Genomic DNA, 11694 nt, shown 5'->3' on the forward strand with positions numbered 1-11694 from the left:
TGTAGTGTGAAAAGCCAGAGGGACATGTATTATTTCAAAATCCTATTGAAAAATGTGCATGCAATATCTGCATGAGTGCATGTTTATAGCTGAAGGCTATGTAGCCAGAAACACTATGTCAGTTAAGAGAAACCACCTTCAAGTTGTTGGCCTCGGTAGTCCTAGAGACTCCCAAATTAACACAGAGTATTTACACGGTCCTTGATTACCTTCCAGAACTTTAATGTAAGAACCTATTGCCGAAGACAGGACATATTTCAAACACAGGGCATGGAGCATTGGCTGCTGGAAATGACCTTGCACCCTCCTTGTAGACTGTCATTTTAATGCAAGCTAAAGCAGAAAACCATATTTTGTCCAACCCAACTACAAAACCGAATAACCACAACAGTGACTGACTCAGCAAAGTATATCAGTGCACTGTTATCTTGGGGGCAATCAACAGGTATCATATTGGACTTACATCCTGCTCAGTGGGAAGGAAATCATGTGTGGCACTCTAAACACAGCCAAATACACATGGTTGGAGAGGTCATAGAGCCTAGAGAAAACCCTACATCTCTCACATCCTTAGACAAATGTAATTTCTTACTGTATGCTAAATATGAATCCTTATGTTTACAAAGCATGCTAGTCACCACTCATCAAAGAAGCTTCTTTTTGCAAGAGATCGAGAATTCTAGAACTGATCACACACAGAGAATCAGTGTCTGTGATATGCCCAGACATAGACACATCTACAGTGGAATTTCTACACCAGAGCCTCAAGGAACATAGCAGAACACAGAATACTAACTCTTCTCTTAGCTCTCACCAGCAAAACTTCTTCATGAAACAGAGCATGGTGTAAACAGAAGGCCACAACTGAACAGGCTGTAAAGAATAAGAGACTATATTCTGTGTCCCTAAACAGGAATCATATTAAAACTCACCAACTTAGGTCTCAGGTACTATTGGGGAAGTTGGACAGAAAGGTTCTAAAAAGGGGGGGGGGTTCTATGTGAGCATAAGGAAAAATAGTTTTCCAGGCTTCTAGGAACATGCTCATATGAACTTACAGAAATGGTGACAGCATGCACAAGATACATGCAAACTCAATCACACAGAAACAAAGAGCTGGGGAAGTGGGCAGGAGACCACAACCTTAGCTTAGGAGCTATTGGCAGCTGATCACTGTTGAATGAGGGTTAGCCATCCATTATTTGTGGGACATTTGGGTTGTTTCCATTTCTCAGTTATTGTAAAAAAAAAAAAGCAGCAGATATGGATGCATGTGTGGATATCTGTAGTAAGATGATTCCTTTCCTTATGTGCCAAGAAGTTGAGTAACTGAATTATATGGTAGATGGACTTTTAGCTTTTCTTTGTTTTGTTTTGTTCTTTCAAGTTCTCCATTCTGAATTCCACAGTGGTTGCATCAGTTTCCAATCCCATCAATAGTGAATGAGTGGTCACCTTTCTCAAAATCCACTCCAGAATTTGGTGTTATTTGTTCTCTTAGTCTTAGTCACTCAGATTGGGATTAAATGAATGCTTAAAGTAGTTTTGATTAGCATTTCCCTAATATTAAGCATGTTAACAAATTTTTAGGTGTTTCCTGGCCATTTTTTCTTCTTTTCAGAGTTTCCTGTTCAGATTGATAACCTATTTTTTAGTTGGATCATTTCTTTTCTTGCTTCATTTTTAAATTTATTTATATTTTCTGGATATTAATCCTCTGTCAGATGTATAGCTGGTCAAGACTTCTCTCACTCCATGAGCTTCCTCATCACTTATTTCTTTGTTGTGTAGTAGATTTTCAGTTTCAGTGAGATGAGTGACTCATCTTCCATTTATAAAATGCTTTCCTGCATCTACAAATTGTAGGATACCTCTTAAGTTTTCTTAGACCAGTTTTAGCATTTCAGGATTCATATTACTGAGAATTTTTATGTATTGGTTCATTAAAAAGATCAGCCCTTAATTTTCTTAATTTGTAGTTTCTTTGGCTTTGATATTAATTTAAGACTGGCTTCATTGAAAGAGATTGGGTGCATTCCTTCCTTTTCTATTTTATATAACACCTTAAGAAATATTGGTGTTCATTTTTCTTTGTAGGTTTTTACAGAATTCTGCACTGTATTAATCTTGCCTGGGGCTCATTTTAGTGGGGATGTTTTTAATAATTGCCATTATTTCAATGGTTAATATGTTTTTTAAAAGTATTTTTGTCATTTGAATTAACTTTGTTAGGTCACACATATCTAGGGATGTATTCATTTCTTTATATATATTATTTTTATTTTATGTGTATGCATGTATTGTTTGCACGTAGGTTAAGTGTACCAGTGTCATGCAATGCCTGTGTGGGGCAGAAGAGGCTGTCAGATCCTCTGGAATTGGAGTTACAGACAGTTGTTAGGTGCCTTGTGGGTACTGGGATTCAAAACTGGGTCTTCTGCAAGAATAGTCATTGTTCTTAACCACAGAGCCATCTTTCCAGTCCCTATTCATCTTTTATATTTACAGCTTCATGAAATGTAGGTTTTTAAACTAGGTGCATATGGGTTTTAAAATTTCCTCAGGGTCTCTGGTATCCTTTCTCCTTTTATTTTTCAATTTCTTAATTTAGGTCTTCCCTTTCTTTTGATTAAGTTAACTAAATTTTTGTCATCTTGTTAATCTTTTTTAAAGAATCAACCTCTAGAAGAATGAAAATAGATCCTTATTTTTTGCCTTGCACAAAAGTCAACTCCAAATGGATGAAAGACCTCAAAGTGAAGCTGGAAACTCTGAAATTATTAGAAGAAAATATTAGCAGTAACTTACAGGATATAGGTGTAGGAAAAGCTTTTCTAAATCGGACAGATGTTGCTCAGGAATTAAGGTCAGCAATCAGTAAGTGGGACCTCATTAAACTAAAAAGCAACTCTACAGCAAAAGAAACAATCAAAAAAGTAAAGAGAAAACCAACAGAATGGGAAAAAAAATCTTCACCAGTGACACATCTGACATAGGTTTAACATCCAGAATATATAAAGAACTCAAAAAACAAAGGCTTGAGAAACCAAATGATCCAATTGAAAGATGGGCTGAAGATCTTAACCGAGAGTTCTCAAAGGAAGAAATAAACATGGCTAAGAATCATCTCTAAAAGTCTTCAACATCATTACTAATCAGGGAAATGCAAATTAAAACCACCCTAAGGTATCACCTTACCCCAATCAGACTGGCTAGGCTCAAGAGAACAATTGATACCAAATGCTGGCAAGGATGTGGAGAAAGGGGAACACTCATTCACTGCTGGTGGGATTGCAAACTTGTGCAGCCTCTATGGAAAACAGTGTGGAGAACTCTTAAAAAACTAAATGTGAACCTACCATATGGCCTGGTTATACCACTCCTTGGCATAAAGCCAAAGGACTTATCCTATTGTAGAGACACTTGTACAACCATGTTTGTTGCTGCTCTTTTTACAATAGCTACGAAATGGAAGTAACCTAAGTATCCCTCAAGTGATGAGTGGCTAACAAAAATGTGGTATATTTACACAATGGAGTTCTATTCATCAATAAAGTAAGATGAAATAATGAAATTTGCCAGTAAATGGATCTAGAAACTGTTATACTAAGTGAAGTAACACAGACTCAGAAAAACAAACAATGTAAGTCTGCCATCATATGTGGCTCCTAGCACCAAATCCTTTTAAATTCCAGGTCCTTTTAATAAGAAGATGCTATACAGCAGTCCCTTCTGCGTGAAATAACTACCATCATCATGACTTTGGCTGAGCCTGATCACAAAACATAGTCACAACTGGGCTTGCTGAAGGTTGTACTCATTCATTAAAGGAGTGCCAAGCAGGGTCACTGAACCCTCACCTGAGTATCCAGCCACTCTTCCCAGCCAAATAGTCCAGCCTTTTAAGACAAAAGAAAATGAGGAAGAACCCAATAGAGGGAATGTTTTTGGAATCCCTTGTCCAGAAACTCCAATGAACTCTCACATGAGTATTTGAAAATTGCCCTGTTTTGATTTTTTTCTATTTCCCTGTCTAGAACTTGTAATGCTAATCACTCTTACCATTATTTCTCCTTCACATCTCCTATTCATGATTCAAGGACTTTCTTCTTCCCTTAGTGATAAGATGCAATTTTGGGAGTCTTTAGATTGCCCCACCCTGCGTCCCTGTTCAGCATGGAAGAATCCAAAGCAGTCTGTGTCCCTATTCCCTATTGGCAATTTGGGTAACCCCTTCAGAGGATGTCATGATAAGAATAGGAAGTAGGAATTGGCTGGGCAATTAGGGTAAAAAGCCCCCAAAGTAATGTAGCCAGTTTCTTGACTAAAAGTCAAAATGTCATTGGGCCTGTTAGCAACATACTCTGTTCCAAAGGCCAAATGTCAAAAGAATTTGGGAGTTTGTATCTAATTCTTACAAGATTTTAGGTTTACCTCTCCAGAGGGGGGAATGTTGGAGGGGAGAGAGTGGGCATGGATTTTATCAAAACACCTTATATACATGTATGAATTCTCAATAAAGGTTTGTAAAAATTTAAAAAAAAAAAAAAGGTGATAGCGGCTGAACTGCCAAGATGGATTTGGATGATGTTGTTTCACTTGTTTAACTCCAACCCTCAAAATGGTTATTAATAAGAAAATGGTCCCATTTGACTCTTAAGGAAGTGTCCTAAAAAGCTCTTAAAGATAATTGCTATTGGGTACCATTTTCAGAGTGAATCCATGTCAACACAGTTCAAGTGAGTAGACGCATATTTTTGTTGAATTTGTTAATGTTAGATGTGGGTATGCATAAGAGTTGGTGGAGTCACTGGAAACTGGATCTTTCCATGGGAAATGCTAGCATGGAAAGTAAAGGCCTGGAAATATATTGAAAATAGGAGACATTGTGTGTAGTCTGCTGCTTGTACTATCCCCTCAGACCCAGGAGTATGGCATGGGCATTAATGCTGGAACTGATAATGGTCTCTGGAGCTGTGCACATTTGTATATTGATGGCAGTGCTTGCTTAGCATCTCTGCCCGTGGCTTCACCACAAGAGCTAACAATGAGTCTCCAGGAGAAATAGTGGAGAAAAACAATAGCACAGTGGTTCCAGCTAATTCCCACTGAAGTAGGCACTTCTGGGTTGAGAGAGTTGTTTTGAATCACACCAGGTAGATGTTACTTGTACTTTCTCCCAATCTACCTTTGGCCCTGCCTCATACTTTCTATTGGTTGGATCTAAAAAAAACATAACACTGACAATAAGACTTTAAAAAAATTACAGTAAGGTTGGACTAAAGAGATGGTTCAGTGGTTACGAGCACTGGCTGCTCTTGTAAGGACCCAGGTTCGATTCCCAGCATCCATATAGCTGCTAACAACCATATGTAACTTCAGTTCCAAGGGACTCCAAAGCCCTCTTTGACCTCCATAGGCTTTGCATGACATGGATACACTTACATGCATGCACTTACTCATACCCATAAAATAAAAATAAATAAAAGTAAAAAATTATAGTAAGGAAAAATGAATAAATAGGGTATAATAAATACCAGTCTATGCTTCATCATTACAGCCACAAGTATAATACATCTTGCAAATCCTCTCACCCTGTGATTCTAATGTTTCTGGGGATTAACTGGAATCATTTCCTGGTCTTGAGAAGAAATACTGGGCTACTTTATTTGTATATGTACTCTAGCACATGGCATACCGGTTATTTTTCCCATTGCTGTTGCAAAATACCTTACGAAATTAACTGATAAAGGAAGGGTTTATTTTGATCTGCAGTTCGAGGATACCATCCTTCATGGTGAGGAAGTCATAGTGGGAGGAGCAGCTTCAGTTAGGAAACAGAGCAATGAATGTTGGTTGAAAATAGTTGTAGCTAATAGTGTCATAGTTTATTCAGAAAAATAAATATTAAATTGTTTTGATTAGGTATTCCATTTCTTAGCTTTGTGCATAATGGTACAAAGTGCTTTAGTAGCTTTGTTCAGAAAATATTATTGACTTATTTAATGATTACAGCTACTCTGCAATGTATACTTGGAACTTAGGAAGTATATTTTAGTAAACTGCAAATGAAACTATCATTTGTCCAAAATGTCTGTTTTTTGCTTTCACTGTAATGAAGATTTCTAATAAATGATCACGTCTCGTTTCCTACCTATTAAAAAAAAAAGAATCAACCATTGTTTTCAATAATCATTTGTGTTTGTTTATTTATTCTGCCTAGATTCTATTTATTTCTTCCCATTTGCCCTTTTTAGGCATTGTTTGTTCTTAATTTTCCAAGGATTCCAGGTATATCATTACTTCCAAGAGATGTTTCTAATTTTCTGGTATAAGTACTTAATGCTTTACATTTGCCTCTTAAAATTGTCTACACCTTATTAGATGGACTTGCACAAAGGGACTTATAGGGACACTAACTTGACATGACAGTCTTAATTCAATGACAGAACGTATGGGTTCCAGTGAGGGTTCTATGGGAAGAGGCCAATGGGGGAGGGCATATAAAGTTGGTTAAGAAGTTCTGCATCAAATACACAAAAATTCAATTAAAACATTTTAAAAACTTCCTTCTTATATACCATAGGTTTTGATATGTTGTGTTTCTATTTTCTTTCAGTTGTTAAGAATTTAATTTTCCCTTTAATTCCTTCCTTGATCTAATTTTTATTCAGTAGTGTTTTCTTCATCTTTTATGATACAGTGTTTTGACCCATTTTTATTCATGTTAGTATTTTTCCCTTTGTAGTCAGGGAGAATACGGGATATTATTTCAATTTTCTAAATTTGTGGAGACAGCTTATGTCCTCACATGTGATCAATTTTGGAGAAAGTTCCATGGGTTGCGAAGAAGAACGTATATTCTTGAGTGTTTGTATAAATGTTCTGTAGATGTCTGTTAGGTCCATTTTTATTATGATGTCATTTAACTTCAGGGTTTCTCTATTTTCATTTTGTTTGGATGGCCTATTTATTGGTGAAATGTTATGTTGGTGCTGAATTGCTGTTTTCTTACACTTCTTTGGTTAACTGTTCTGGGATAATGTATTCATTGTGTCCTCTTGAGAGTGTTTAATCTCTTGAGAAGGAAGTATTTCATTGAGTATTCTCTGTAAAGTTGGTTCTGTGGACAAAAATTCCTTAATTTTTAAAAAGAATATTGTTTTTCTTTTTCTATTACAACTGACATTATTGCTGGGTATGCTGTGTATAGTAGTTTACACGGGAATATGTGTTCTTTCATAATTTATAGAACATGGGTTCAAGCCCTTCTTGCTTTCGTAGTCTCCATTGAAAAGTCAGGTGGGGCTGCAGAGATGGCTCAGTGGTTATGAGCACTGGCTATTCTTGCAGATGACCTGGGTTCAAATTTCAACACCCATTTGGCAGCTAATAATTGTCTGTTACTCCAGTGCCAGGGATTTGATGGCCTCTTCTGACCTCCACGGGCATTGCAAGACATGGGTGCACTTACCTAGACTCAGACAATATACATATAAAATAAAAATAATAACACATGAAATAGTTTTTTAATTGAAAACATGTCAGCTCTTATTTTGATTGACCTGGTTTTATATGTTAGTTGATCATTCCCTCTGATGGTCAATATATTGTCTTTATATTGTGCTTTATACTGTGATTTTGGTATTGTATGATGTGGGGAATTTTTTTTTTTTTCTGGCCTTGCCAACATGGTGTTCAGTATGTCTCTTGCCATTTAATAGATATCTTTGTCCCTAGATTTGGGAAATTTTCTTTTGTAAGTTTACCAAAAATATTTCCTGTGCCTTTGATATGGGTTCTTCTCTTCCTTCTATACCTGTGATTTGTAGATTTGAACTTTTTATCATTTCCTAGAGGTCTTGTTCCAAGATTATTTAACATTTTCTTATATTTAATGATCTATTTCCTGAAATTTGTCTTCAAGATCCGATATTCTCTATATCATTTCCTCTACTATCTTTTTTCTTCTCTTCTCTAAGATTTAGGTTTGAATTCCCGAGTTTTTCCTTTCAAGATTTATTTCAGTTTCGCTCTTCTTCATAGATTGTCTTTATTGCATTCTAATTTTTTTTGTCTTTTTGAAGCAGAGTCTCCCTGTAGACCCAGCTGTCCTAGAACTCACCATGGCTGGCCTTGAACTCACGGAGATCTGCCTGCCTCAGCCTCCCAAGTGCTGGGACTACAGGCGTGTGCCACCATGCCCGACTTGGATTCTAATTTTAAGTTTTGGATTGTTTAGTTATTTCATTCAACTCTTTGATTATGACCTTTATTCAGTCTTGTATTCATTTCCACTTTGAGGTCCTTGAGCATATGTTTAATTGATGTTATGAAATCATTGTGCAAAAACTATGTTACCATTCTGAGGAATAATCACAATGGTGGTGATAATTTCAGAGGAAACATATTATCTGGGTTATTTGTGTGTGTGTGTGTGTGTGTGTGTGTGTGTGTGTGTGTGTGTGTGTGTGTTTATGTTTTTAGTTTTTGGTGAGATCTACAAATCTTGACTTGCATATTGGTGTTTTTTGGTATAGTTCTGGGGTCTCATCTTTTTTGAATGTTAGTTTGCATCACTGTTTGCTGTTCTCCAAACTCTTCAGGTTATGGCACAGCTAAGTAGTGATTTCTGTTTTGGGGTTACATTTTGTTGACATGTAAATAGAATTTGATTAGTGATCTTATGGCTCAGCATTAAGATCAAGTCACCCAAATTCACATGCACATATCCACACAGAGTCACATACACATAATTAAAAGTAAAATAAAAATAAATAAAAAAAAGAGTTAAAGAAACTTCCTATAACCAGATGTGGTGCTGCATGCTTTTAGTCCCAGCACTGGAGAAGCAGAGGCAGGAATCTTTATAAGATCAAGTCTTCCTCATCTACGTAGTGAGATCCAGCTGGGGCTGCTGGGAGACCCTCGTCTCAAAAAGACACACACACACACACTGGCATAATTAATTGTGTAAAAATGGCAATGCTACCAAGAGTGATAAAATGATTCAATATAATCTCAAAAAAATTTCTGTGTGCACCCTTCATAGAATTAGAAAAAAATTACTAAGTTAAAGAGGAAGCACAAAAGTTCCAAAACACTCAAATTCTAAGAAGCAAGGAGAATGTTGAACACATTACAAGAGCCAATATTAATTGATCCTACAGAGGTGTGAAAGCAAAAACAGTAAAGTTATTGGCACAAAAACAGTCTAATACAATTGTATGCATACAGAATAGAGAACTTAAACTTTAACATTTTCACATGTGTTAGAATGAAACTAAATGCACATCTCTCACTCTGTACAAAAGATTAATTCAAAATGCTTCCAAGAAATTTTGGAAAATCTGAAGCATTGAAACTGCTGGAAAAAACACTTCCTGTAGCATGCTTAGTGTCCTCATACCACCACCTTCCCTGGGTAAGTCCAGCAGGCCCAGTGTGCCTTGAATCCCCCAGCCTCTTTTACCCTCCCAGCTCCCCAAATGGAGTCTCTCCCCCTATGCTAGGTACAGACACCAGGACTTACCTCTAGACCCAGAGCCACCTGTGCTTCCTGATTGTTTGCACCAGGACCAACCCATTTTCTCCCCATGGCCCCCAGGAACTCTCTAGGCCTGGTCCTGCCCTCATCTCCCTTTACTTCCCACCAGCTACCTGAGACCAGCATCTATCCTGGGCCCTTTTCCCAGTCCAGCCCAGTCCCCAAATTCTTGAGGGCAGCATCTTTCCTGGAGGGACATATACCTTAGGAGAAAGCTTGATACCATCTGAGCCTCATCTCTCTTGGGCCTCTGTGGGAACTCCTGAAGACAAAGGCAATCTGGCTACTCCAATACAAAGTCAAAAGGGAGAAACTGAAGCTTAAGAAAAAACCAGCTTTTCATGCCCAACAAGTAAACCATGAAGGCTCAAAAAGTGTACAAAAAGAAGAAGATCTAAACTCAACAAACGAAGGCTTGAGTCTCACACAAGAATCAGAAACTGTGAAGGAAATTCACATGTCAAAGTCACAAAGAAAAAACAATAATATGGAAAACCAAAATAATATATCCCCACCAAGTACCAAGAGTCCTTTAGAGGGGTACAATGATAACATCCTAGAGATAACATAGGACATTTAACTCAAAAGAACAATTATAAATATAATAAAAGAATTCAGTGAACTTAAAGAACACACAAGGAAAAGAATCAAAGAACTGAGGAATATAGGAATAAACTTCTGAATGAATTCAGAAAAGAATTAGAAATATTGAAGAATACTCAGTCTGAAATGAAGAAGGACATGAAACACTCATTAAGCCAATTCGAAATGACAGGAGAACACCTCAACAATAGGATGAATTAAATGGAAAACAGACTATGAAGACTAGAAGATAAAGTGCACGAATTAAACCACTCAAGCAAAGATTATGAAAATTAAAAAAAAAAACACAAGAAGGGAATGTACAAGGATTGTGTGACACCATAAAAATAGCAAATTTATGAATCATAAGAATACAGGAAGAAGAAGAAGAATCTCAAGATAACTGTATGGAACAGATCTTCAACAGGATAAGAGAAGAAAATTTCCCAAAACTGAAAAAAAATATGCCCATACAAATACAAGAAGCATATAGAACACCAAATAGACAGGACCAGAAAAGATACTCTCCACGGCAAATCATAGTAAAAACACTAAACTTTCAGAACAAAGAGACAATACTGAAAGCTGCAAAAGAGAAACAAGTCACATATAAAGGAAAACCCATCAGGATTACATCTGACTTTTCAGTGCAAACTATGAAAGCCAGAAGAGCCTGGACCAAAGTATTCCCAAATCTTAAAGACTACAGATACCAACCCAGATTACTTTACACAGATAAAATGTCTATCATGGTTGAAGGAGAAAGAAAAATCTTCCATGATATAAACAGGGTGAAAGAATTCACATCCACAAAACCAGCCCTTCACAGAATTCTTGAAGCCATATGAGGAGCTGAAGAAAGGAACAGCTATACACAAGGGGGTGATGGAAAGAAATTCAATGAAGGTATAACTGTGGAAATGCACAGCTATATCAAGAATGTGAACAGAAATAAAAATGACAGGATTCAATACACACCTTTCATTAATAACTTTAAATATCAATAGACCGAACTCCCCAGTCAAAAGATACAGACTAGATGAATGGATTAAGAAACAAAACCCAATGTTTTGCTGTCTACAAGAAACTTATCTCACTTTCAAGGACAGGTGCTACCTTAAGATGAAAGGATGGAAAAAAAATACCATGTGAATGGTACTAAGAAAAAAGCAGGCACTGCAAATCTAATATCTTATAAAATAGACTTTAAACTAAAACTAATTATAAGAGACAAAGAATGCCACTTTATTCTATCAAAGGAACGATAAAGCAGGAAGATATTACAATCATGAACATATATTCACCAAACTCTGGCACACCCAACTTCATAAAAACAGTACTACAGGACTTTAATACCCAGATTAATCCCAACTCATTAATAGTAGGGGAATTCAATACCCCATTATCACCAGTAGATAGGTCAACATGACAGAGAATTAACAGAGACTGATGTGAATTAAACAATACCATGTATCAAATGGACCTAACAGACATCTACTGAATAGTCCGCCCAAGCACCAAAGGACATACTTTCTACTCAGCACCCTATGGAACCTTCTCCAAAA

Source organism: Nannospalax galili, unplaced genomic scaffold (assembly GCF_000622305.1).
Source record: "Nannospalax galili isolate Female #2095 unplaced genomic scaffold, S.galili_v1.0 scaffold96, whole genome shotgun sequence".
NCBI lineage: Eukaryota > Metazoa > Chordata > Mammalia > Rodentia > Spalacidae > Nannospalax > Nannospalax galili.